Source organism: Petromyzon marinus, chromosome 2, assembly GCF_048934315.1.
Source record: "Petromyzon marinus isolate PM22_M1 ecotype Great Lakes invasive population chromosome 2, UKy_Petmar_22M1.pri1.0, whole genome shotgun sequence".
Classification (NCBI taxonomy): domain Eukaryota; kingdom Metazoa; phylum Chordata; class Hyperoartia; order Petromyzontiformes; family Petromyzontidae; genus Petromyzon; species Petromyzon marinus.
In genome coordinates this window covers 13,671,721-13,683,938 of record NC_133668.1, presented here as the reverse complement: position 1 = coordinate 13,683,938, position 12,218 = coordinate 13,671,721, and positions in this window count along the sequence as shown.

Sequence of the window (12,218 nt, the reverse complement as noted above, 5' to 3'; positions counted from 1 at the left end):
TAGGAAATAACACATACTACTAATAAAAATTTGTTACAAAGTGTAATTTATCTACATTGGCCTTCAAATTAGTTCGATTGTCCGGCGGTGGACTATCTGTTTGCTTAAACACGTTAATATTATTAATTCTTGATAATTTCTGCGTGGATTAAATATCGGCCTTTCTATAGGATTCAGGGGGTGCGTCAAGCATACGTACACAGGTGGGGGGGGGGGGGGTGTAAAAAGTACGCGTGCGTGCAGGGAGTGTGGGAGGGGTCAAGTTTTGACAGATTTTTGCGGACGTACTAAATGGATGGCCCCCTACTGGGCAGTTGGAGGCAGTTGCCCTACAACAATAGCGGAGGGCAGAATAGCGACGCTCAAACGACGAGTAGAGCACTGGCAGCAACAACGTGGAGTCTATTGCTTAATTCGGCACCTTAATAACAAATGTAGTCAAAGATTATCACATTCAGGATGGTGTTTGTAAACAATAAAACTGCTTAATAATAATGAAAAAATATTGCGGACAGCCACAAAGCTACGGCCTGACTCCGACTCATATAGCTCTGCCCTCACTGTTCCAAAACGGTGATAAGAAAACGACTCTGCCCCCCTTTTAACATGATGACAAATGTAAGTTGTCTACAAAAGCAGCAAGCTGGCAGAGCAGGGAGCACAGTTGGTGCATCTCCCAGTCATCTCAATCGGTCAATCTATGAACACCCGTGTCTGTCCCATGACCTCCTGCCAGGGAGCCTTCGACAACTTCGCTGTGGCCTCAAGGTGCGGCCCGCATGCCACAAGCGCCATGGTCGATGTCACCACCACTTAGTGACATGTGACGTTGATTTGGCGTGGCAATGACAAAAACTCAGATTTGTAAGGAAGCAGACAAAAGTTAATAATAGGAAAGCATAGATGCAGAGCCAGTGGCGTAGCTATCGAGTATCCACCAGGGCTCAAGGTTCAGGGGGGCCCAGGCACTGGGCTATGAAGACAAGGGGGTCCTCACTTCATTGCTTGCGTCAAGGCCCGTGCCAACCAAGCTATACCCCCGGACAAAACAAATGACAAAAAAGCAATAGATTTAAAACAAAAAGTAGAGTTCCATCGCCAAACTGACAGTGCCATAACTGTAGCCATTTCCAAAGCAGCAGTCCACCAGCATCCAATGTGACGTCGGTGTGACTGGGCACACCTGCACATGAGTGTACAGTAATGCCATCTGAATTATACATATTTCAGTTGTTTGTTTACTGTGTTTTATAAACAAATTAAAAATATCTACAAATGATTACTCCTCATTGACCCTCATACAAATTCAAAACACCACTGCTGAAATATGGCAGGAATCGTAAGCCATGTGCCAAAGAATCTTGTGTCTACACCTCACCCTATGTCCCACACTGGTATTCTCCATATAAAATGTCCTCTTCCCTGCCATCATCCTTTCTTTCAAATCGCTTTCATACCTCTCTTGTATCACCGTCCCTCAACTATACTGTATGTCAGGGTGCCCACCCCCTTCCTCTCATGTATTCTTTTTTTATTTTTCTCCCAATTTCAGCCCAAGAGTGCAATTATCAAGTCATGAGATGGAGTGTCCATTAGAAAACGCCCAACCGAAGTGGATATATCATGGAGTTGCCTCTGATATTCCTTCAAGTGAAATCTGGTCCACATTGTAAGGGGTAGTAGCACTTTTCCAGATGCTCTGTCATTGAGGGTGATGTTTGTCCAACTAATATTCTTAATAATGTAGCTTGAATTTATATTCAGAACCATTTTTTTATTATAGCTTTTGTGCAATCGTTACATATTGAGCTGAGACCATCAGCTCTATACACCTGGTTTAATGACAGATGGTTGACTGGATTTGAACCCAGAACTTTAGTGGTGCCAGTTCAGCACTCTGACTTTTGAGCCACCTGGGCTCTCTCTCACATTCTGATCGCATTTAGTGATCACTGGTCAATAAAGTATACATGTGTAAGGACAGTACAGGGAGATGTAGGGACAGTACGGCTCCCCGTGACCATGGTTACTAATTTACATAACGGGAACAGACAGGGTCACGTAGGGTAATGTGGGACCTAAGTGGTCGCTAATAATGATTGATGTGACAAGCGTTGACAGGGTCGTGAGGGGAAGCATGGGACCTAACGGTCGTAAATTGTAATAAGGGCAAAGACAAACAGGGTTAGGTGCGGTGAGACAGGGTTCAGGAATAAGGGCATGGCCGGGTCGTGAGGGGGATAAGGGCCGGCGTGAACCGGGGCTCTAGGCTGCTGTTGTGGGGGAACTGCCGTAGCCATCGTCACCTTGGAACGGGTCGTCTTCATCATCCTGGAGTGGGCACCTTCTAGTCTTGGAAGGCTAGAGTTATGTTGTCTCAGAATAGAGTCACCTAAGTTACCCAAGTGTATATAGTCCCTCGCGATTACTCGTTAAGTTATCAGTGAGTCGGCGGACTTTATTCATAATATATACACATATAACTGAACAAGGCAGTATCTCTGATAACTGCATTACACATGTTACACAAATACAAATAGTTTTCTTCCTTTTCTCATCTACCGATGACTTCAATAACACCGGGAATATCAGTAGTTTATGTGATGCATGTTTCACATTGCTACAATACATTGAAATATCATTGTATTAAGAGAGCTATTAATCCAAATTGTATTGCATGAAGAAGCTCTCTTCAAGCAATGTATGGAAAAAGGGCCATTACAGAACGGCTTCGTAAAATGTATAACAATAACCAGGCAAACTTCACTTGGCAACAAGGACAATGTGATGTTCAACCCATGCCATTAAGCATTTTGAATGTGGAAGCAAAATGACAAATTCAAGATTATACGAAAACTGAACACGGATATATCAGCACTCTTGTTCTAGTGTATCTTACATGCCCTTCACTGTATCAGCAGGCGTGTGTAGCGAACGAGTGATCGCCAGCCTCCTAGTTGCAGGACTACAGGTGTGCATGAATTCAGCAGTCTGCTTGTGCTGTGCAATTATTAAAATTTGCACCATGAACGCATTTTTCCTATAACTTCTTCTCTGTCTCCTTCCCTGAGGATCTTCACAGAAATGGGACTTATTTTATGGAAGCCTTTTATATATTCTGCATTCAACTCATTTAGCCCTTTTCACTGCACATTATCCATCACATTATTTAAACAAGATTAAATACACACGTACATCATACATTTTCAGGCCACGTTGACTTCTTTCAATTATTGTTTATCACATTTTTCAACATTTTCCACTTTTTTATTTTACCGCTCTGTACCAATACAAATGGTGATTGAACTCATGTGTGCAACCCCTTGCTACAACACTGGATGCCTATAGCTGTTCTGCATGATCTGATCACTTTACCAAGTAAGCTGATTTTATTATTTTTTATATCATATCATGCATTACTATTGCATATCGTCTATCTGCATTTACACCATCACTTCCTTTATGCACCGTTCTCTAAAACAGATGTCTCCTCTCAGTTATAGACAGCAAATAAAGCGGCCACTACACGCACAATTTATTTATCATATATCGCCTCGACGGACATTTAACATACTTTACGGAAATCATGGCCTTTTTTTGCGGAACATTTTCTATTTAACACGATAGTTTAACCTCCAGTCCCATTATATATAGAGAGCCTGTAACAGAACATGGTTACACCTTGTGCCAATTATGACTTCAAATTATTTTGGTTGCTTCTTTCACCATTCATCAGTGATTTTCTTAAAATTCAAATAAGCTCGCACTATGTTCCACAATTTGCATCCTTCATTACACTACGAAACACTTTTCCAGAACTATTTACCCACAACCTTGTTATGAACCCGTTTAACTCTGATGGAACCAACAGATTCTTAATGCTGTGCCAATCCATTGGCTGTCTGGCCTAAAATGAACAGCTGGTTAGCCGTACTTTTAGTAGCTTTAAAATCTGTTGTTATTTGGAAATCCCCATTCTGCCTCTATCACCTTGCTCAACTTAATCTTTAATATTCTTTAGTGGAATAACGCGCACAGAGGGGGGTTGTAAGCACGTGCGAGTCCGGACAGTGAGGTCCCTTCGGGACGACCAGGTGCAGCGGGAGGACGCGACGGGAATGAAATGGCTCATTAAGCTACTATGAGATGCATAGCAGTGATTGGCTGGCTACATATGCAGGCGCGGAACAGGCGCCAGGCAGATGGGAGATTGGGACGATAGCAACGAAAGCCGCGGGCGTGAGGTGACGGCTGGGCGCCACTTAATTAATGAAGAGTTAACGAGGAGGGGGATATATACGGGAGCATGAGAGAGGGAACGGGAAGTCGTTCCTGGGAGTTGGTCGGAGAAGACGGGGAGCTGGCTGGAGGAAGAGCGAAGACATGAAGGATAGAACTAGCTAGCAGCAGAGGCCAGAAACCATCTAATATATATAAAAGTCTCCGCGTGCGCGCGCTTGCGGGGGATTTGGCTCTCAAACGGTGGGGTTCAAGTCCGAAAAAAATTGCCGGGTGGCACGCCCTGAGCCCCCTGCTTGGTATAGGCTATTCCGTTTTCCCAGCCGTCAACTATAAATTAGTTTAATTAGCGATTTAGTGCCATTCTTATTTTAATTTTTTACTTACTGCACGACCTCGACCGTACCAACTGACGCCAATTGCGTGGGGGGGGGGCGGACCCTGCCAAGTTATGCACGTTCAGTTGAGCTCACGGCCACACCACGGCACTCTGTCACGTGAGTACTTTGTGCTATACAGTCACTAAATATCTACTGCTATAGAGCCATTATTAATACTGCTATAAAGTCAGCATGTACTACTGTAGAGTACATAAATACTGCTATAGAGTCAGCCTGTACTACTGTACAGTCCATAAATACTGCTATACAGTCAGCATCTACTACTGTACCGTCGATTAAAACTGCTATAGAGTCACCATGTACTAATGTAGAGTCGATATAAACTGCTATAGAGTCAGCATGTACTACTCTACTCATAGCAGGTACCACCACTGTCGCTTGCCCTGCTGTAATCATACCTTACACCACAGTATACATGCACTGCTGCGGAGAAAGCAGGTACCACCACTGTATGCACTGTTGTAATCATACCAGCTACCACAACAGTATGCATGCACTGCTGCAGGGAAAGCAGGTACCACCACAATATGCACTGCTGTAATCATACCAGGTATCAGCACATTCAGTATGCACTGCTGTTGTTAAACAATGTACCACCACAGTATGCACTGCTGTTATCATAGCAGCTACGACCACAGTTAGTATGCACTGCTTTTGTAATAGCCGCTACCACCACTGTCAGTATGCACTGCCTTTGTGATAGCAGGTTCCACCACAGTCACTAGGCACTGCTGTAGTGATACCACAAACCACCACAGTCAGTTTGCACTACTGTAGTTCAAGCAGGTACCACCACAGGCCGTGTGTACTGCTGTAGTGAAAGCAGGTACCACCACAGTCGGTATGCACTGCTGTAGTCATAGTGCATACCGTCGTGGTGTGTGTGCGTAAGTCCATGTATGTGTGCGTAAGTCAATGTGTGTGCGTGGTGTGTGTGTGTGGAAAACTATTTTTTTTATTAACTTATTTCACAGTAATAATGCCTGTGTCTAAGTCCGTGTGTGGGTGTGGATCGATGTGCTTGTCTGCGGCCATGTGTGTGTGTGTGTGTGCATCAATGTGTGTGTGTGTCCGGCAAAACAACCCCCTACCGCCTCGCGGTGCTGGACAGGCAACTGTGTCGTGGACAGTCCTGTGGGGGGAGGTCCAATTTCGATTGGCTCCTCCCCTCATTGCATATGTCTCCACCACAGGGACTAAACGGGGGCTCTGGATGGGTGCGAGGGGCTGGTAACCCCTCCACCTTCAATTAATTACCACTAAACTGCAAATTAAGTATATAATTAATATGCTTGTGCCGGAAGCCCCGGGGGGCCAGGTGTCTATGATGTCTCCTGGCCAAACCCCAATTGGCAGAGCCAGGAGATTGAATATCTACCCTCGGGGCTCCTCCAGAAACAACGAAAAACCACTACGGGTGGCCACGTGGAATGTTCGAACGCTCACTGCGGAGGAGAGGCTGCCACTCCTCTGTCGGGAGCTGGACCGGTACCGCCTGGATCTATGTGGCATTCAGGAGGTCCGGTGGACCGGTTCTGGCTCCTGCCACCATGAGGGGTGGACAGTCCTCTATTCGGGGCAGCAGACTGCCAAAAAACAGGGTGCAGCTCTTCTTTTGAACAAAAGAATGAAGGGGGCGTGGGAGCATGGCGGTGAGGTGTGGGAAGCTGTAAGCCCCAGGCTACTTTGGGCTCGCCTTCCCATCAACCGGAGGCGAGGAATGGTGGCCGTGGTTACTTATGCCCCCACAGAAGATGAACATCCGTGGAGGGATGCAGGCAAAGCCGATGAGTCAGATGCCTTCTATGACCACCTGTCACAGGTGCTGGCTAAAGTGGCCCCTCGGGATAGAGTCATCTTGTTGGGTGACTTCAATGCCCGAGTTGGTCATGATGCTGGCACCTGGTCTGGAGTGATTGGAGGGCATGGGCCAGATCAGCTCAATAACAACGGTAGGAGGCTGCTAGATTTTTGTGCAGCCCATGGGCTTGTAATTGCAAACACACTGTTCCGGCATCGGCGCATCCACACAACATCATGGATGCAGGCCGGGTCCAAGCAAGAACATCTGCTGGACTACATAGTGACGGACCAGCGGATCCAAGCCCATGTCCTTGACACCAGGACCTACCTTGGAGCTGATCTGCCCTCTGACCATCGACTAGTCATCTGTAAGATGCGCCTGCCATTCTTCCACTCCGGTGGTGGGTGTACACCCAGGACCCCATTCCAACCTAAAGTGGCCTGGTCTCAGTTATCTGATGAAAGTTGCAAGCAAAAATTTCATCATCGCTTGCGGCTGGGATTGGCATCATCCCCCACTCCGCCTGATGTCGAGGGTAAATGGGTGAGGTTTAGGACTGTGACTCATGCAGCTGCAATGGCTGCTTTGGGTACGCGGTCCAGACCTCCCCAGAGACCCTGGCTGACAGGAGGTGTTCAGGATGGTTGAGAAAAAGCAACAGGCCCACTGTCATCGGCTACAGAATCCCACATCAGAGAATGAGGAGGCTTACCGCAGCCTTCGCTCGGAGGTTCGGAGAGCCGTGAGGCGCTGCAAGGATGGGTGGTGGTCGCGGGTTGCTGAGGAGATGGAGTCTGCCTCAGTGGCCCGTGATCACAAATCTCTATTTAACTCCATCAAAAAAGTAATCTGCAGCACCACACCTATTACCATCAATATGGGAAAAAACGGTGATCCAATCTCCGACCCCCAGGAACAGGTTTGCAGATTTGCTGAGCATTTCTGTGAGGTCCTGGGGGAGGGAAAATCCCTCAACCAGGAAAACATCGTGGCACAAAGTGAGGATGACCCTGCTGAGGCTGTGGTGCCTCAAATATTGGAAGAAGTCACCCCCTGTGAGTGGCTGGCTGAGGTGCCATCTGTTGAGGAAGTACTGAAGGCGATCCGAAGTCTGAGACCAGGAAAGGCAGCAGGCAGAGATGATCTCCCAAGCGAAATGCTGAGGGAGGGCGGCGTTTGTGCACAGACTGCCCTATATGACATCATAACAACAGTCTGGACCACTGGACGGGTTCCGCAGGATTGGAAGGATGCCCTGGTGGTCCCCCTTTTTAAGAAGGGGGACCGCACAGACTATAACAACTGCAGGGGCATCTCACTCCTCGGTGTGCCGGGAAAGGTCCTGCAAGGATTATTCAACATTGCCATGCCAGGCACGCTGAGGAGAGGATTGCGGAGCCCCAATGCGGTTTCAGGAAAGGGCGGTCCTACACAGATGCCATATTTTTTGTCCGTCTGCTACAGTAGAGGTGTAGGGAAATCCAACAAGACCTACATCTCTGCTTTATTGATCTGGTCAAGGCCTATGATACCATCAGTAGGCCTGGGCTCTGGGTTGTTCTTCGTGCTTTTGGAGTACCTGACCCTCTGCTCACGATCATTAAGGGCCTTCATGATGGTGAGCAGGCCCGGGTAAAACTACGTGGCTGGGAGTCGGAGCCATTCCCTGTACACCTTGGGGTGCGACAGGGATGTCCTCTGGCTCCCACATTATTTAACATCTATTTTGACCACGTAGTTCGTGAAGCCTTCAATAGCTGTACCGGGGGAATCTCCATATGGTACAGATATAATGGGAGGCTGATCGATGCCCGGGTGCGGTCAAGGGATGGCTCCCTATTGCTCAACCACGTTTTGTATGCTGATGATTTGGTAAGAGCTGCTCATTCGGAGGAGGAGTTGGATACGCTGCTGCTGAGACTGGAGCATGCCACTAAGAGGTGGGGCCTTACCACCAGCCCCACCAAAACTAAGCACCTGCCTGGGTATTTTGTACCATCGGACACTCCACCCCCACAACTCCCAATCGGTGATGGGGCAGTTGTGGAGAGTTTCCCATACCTGGGCAGTGTGCTTATGACTGGCTCCAGTTTAACAGCGGAGGTCTCACTCCGAATCAGTCAAGCGGCAATATCTTTTCATCGGTTGCGTAACGCTGTGTGGAAGCTAACTGGTCTGTCGCTTCGCACTAAGCTTTAGGTCTTCTCGGCCATGGTCATTCCCTCCCTTCTCTAAGCTTGCGAAACGTGGACCCCCCCTAATGGAACATCTTCGCCGGTTATAAACATTTAGGCTGGCCTGCCTGCAATCCATCCTGGGTTTAACCAGACTGGATTGTGTGAGGAGCTCAGAAATCCTTGAAAGATCTGGGCAAGGTCCCATCGGTGAGCTCCTCCGGCGGGAAAGGCTGCGATGGTTGGGTCATGTAGCCAGCATGCCCAGCCACCGCATGCCGAAACAGCTTTTCTTCGGCCAGATTGAGGGGGCTAAGCGGGTGCGGCCCGGGCTAGAGAAGAGATGGAGTGATGTGGTACGGGAGGACGTGGAGCTGAGTGGACTTGCCGATGACTGGTACCAGCGGTGTCAAGATCGGCCTCTGTGGAGGAGGCTCGTGAGGGACGCTACTGGGCATTTGGAGGTAGTCGCCCTCCAACAACAACGGAGGGCGAAGGAGCGATGCTCAGAACAACGAGCGGAGCGCCGGGTGGCTGAAGCACAGTGGGTTGGCACAGTAGGGGGCACAGGTGGTGCATCAGCCAGTCATCCCAGTCAGTCGACCCGTGGCACCTGGGTCTGCCCCGTGACCTCCTGCCAGTGGGTGTTCGACACTTCACGTGGCCTCAGGGTGCACATAGCCTGGCACAAGCGTCGTGGTGACGTCACCGCCACTTAGTGGTGAATGGCGGTTGTTGTTGTTGTGTGTGTGCGTTGCTCCATGTCAGTCAGTGTAAGTACATTTCTTTCTATGTGTGTGTTTTTTGGTCCGTGTGTGCGTACGTGCATGTGTGTGCGTACGTCCATGTGTCTCAGTCCATGTTTGTGTGCCTCTATGTGCGTGTGTCAGTCCATGTATGTTTGTGTGGGAGTCTGTGTGTCAGTCGATGTGTGTATGCCAATGTCTATGTGTGACAGTCCATGTGTGTGTGTGCATCGATATGTATGTGTGTGTGTAAGTCCATGTCTGTGTGTGTGTGTGAGTCTATGTATGTGTGGCTGTCAGTCGATGTGTGTGCGTGGGGCCATGTGTGTGTGTGTAAGTCCCTGTGTATATGTCTGATCTGGGCACGGTCCCATCGGTGAGCTCCTCCGGCAGGCAAGGCTGCATTGGCTGGATCATGTCACCCGCATGCCCAGCCACCGCAGGCCGAAACAGCTTTTGTTCGGCCGAATCGAGGGGGCTAAACGGGCGCGGCACGGGCTAGAGAAGAGATGGAGTGACGTGGTACGGGAGGACGTGGAGCTGAGTGGACTTGCCGATGACTGGTACCAGCGGTGTCAAGATCGGCCTCTGTGGAGGAGGCTCGTGAAGGACGCTACTGGGCAGTTGGAGGCAGTCGCCCTCCAATAACAACGGAGGGCGGAGGAGCGACGCTCACAACAACGAGCGGAGCGCCGGGTGGCTAAAGCACAGCAGGTTGGCACAGTAGGGGGCACAGGTGGTGCATCAGCCAGTCATCTGAGTCAGTCGACCCGTGGCACCTGGGTCTGCCCTGTGACCTCCTGCCAGCGGGCGTTCGACACTCCACGTGACCTCAATGTGCACATGGCCTGGCACAAGCGTCGTGGTGACGTTACCGCCACTTGGTGGCGAATGGCGGTTGTTGTATGTCTGTAAGTCCATATGTGTGTGTGTAGGTCAATGTGTCTGTAAGTCTATGTATGTGTGTGTGTCACTCGATGTGTGTAAGTCAATGTGTGTGTGACTTGGTATGTGTGTCAGTCCATGTGCATGTGTCTTCGTCGCTATGTGTGCGTGGCTCCATGTTAGTCAGTGTTAGTCCATTTCGTTGCGTGCCTGTAGGTCCATGTGTGCATGTTAGTCCATATGTGTGCTTTATTCACTTGCTCAGGGCCTATGATACCATCATTAGGCCTGGGCTCTGGGTTGCTCCTCGTACTTTTCGAGTCCCTGACCCTCTGCTCACGATCCTTATGGACCTTCATGATGGTGAGCGGCCCCACATCAAACTACGTGACCGTGAATCAGAGCCACTCCCTGTACATCTTGGGGTGCGACAGGGATGTCCACTGCCTCCCACATTCTTTTACATATATTTGGAGCACGTACTTCGTTAAGCCTTCAATGCCTCTCCCGGAAGAATTTCCATCTGGTACAGATACAATGGGAGGCTCATCGATGCCCGGGTGCGGTCAATCGATGGCTCCCTATTGGTCAACCGCGTTATGTATGCCGATGATCTGCTAATTAATGCTCACTCAGAAGAGGAGTTGGACGCGCTGCTGCTCAACCTGAAGCTTGCCACTAAGAGGTGGGGCCTTACCATCAGTCCCACCAAAACTAAGCACATCCCTGGGTATTTTGTACCATCGGACAATCCACCCCATAACTCACAATTGCTGATGAGCCAGTTGTGGAGAGTGCAGAGTTTCCCATACCTCCCCAGTGTACTCATGACCGGCTCTAGTTTAACACCAGAGGTCTCACTCTGAATCAGTTGAGCAGCATTATCTTTTCATCGGCTGTGTAACACTGTGTTGAAGCTACTTGGTCTCTCGCTCCGCATGAAGCTCCACGTCGTCTCGCCCACGGTCATTCCCTCCCTTCTCTACGCTTGCAAAACGTGGACCTCCCCCTAATGCAACATTTTCGCCGGTTACAAACATTTAGGCTGGCCTGCCTACGATCCATCCTGGGTTTAACCAGGCTGGATTGTGTGACGAGCTCATAAATACTTGAAAGATCTGGACAAAGTCCCATTGGTGACCTCCTACGCCAGGCAAGGCTGCGTTGGCTGGGCCATGTAGCCTCCATGGCCAGGCAAGGCTGCGTTGGCTGGGCCATGTAGCCTTCATGCCCAGCCACCGCATGCCTAAACACCTTTTGTTCTGCTGGATCGAGGTCTCTAGACGGGCGCGGCACGGGCTAGAGAAGAGATGGAGTGATGTGCTACAGGAGGACATGGAGCTGAGTGGACTTGTCGATGACTGGTACCAGCGGTGTCAAGGTCAGTATCTGTGGAGGAGCCTCGTGAAGGACGCTACAGGCCAGTTGGAGGCAGTCGACCTCCAACAACAACGGAGGGCGGAGGAGCGACGCTCACAAGAACGAGCGGTGCATCGTGTGGCTAAAGTACAGCAAGTTAACAGGGTACAGCGCACAGGTGGTGCATCTGCCAGTCATCTCAGTCGACCTGTGCCATCTGGGTCTGCCCCGTGACCTCCTGCCAGCAGATGTTCGACACTTCACGTGGCCTCAAGGTGCACACAGCCTGCCACAGGCGTTGTGGTGACGTCACTGCCACTTAGTGGCGAATGGCGGTTGTTGCTGTGTTAGTCCACATGTGTGTAAGTCCATACGTGTGTGTGTCACTCGATGTGTGTGTGTAAGTCAATGCTAGTGTGTGTGAGTCGATATGTGCGTGTTAATCCATGTGTGTGTATCTAAAGTAGATGTCTGCGTGTCACAGTCCATATGTGTATGTGTAGGGCAATGTATGTGTCAGTCTATGTATGTGTGTGTGTAAGCACATGTGTGTTTACGTCAATGTGTGTGTGAGTCCACGTATATCTGTGTCAGTCGATGTGTGTGTGTG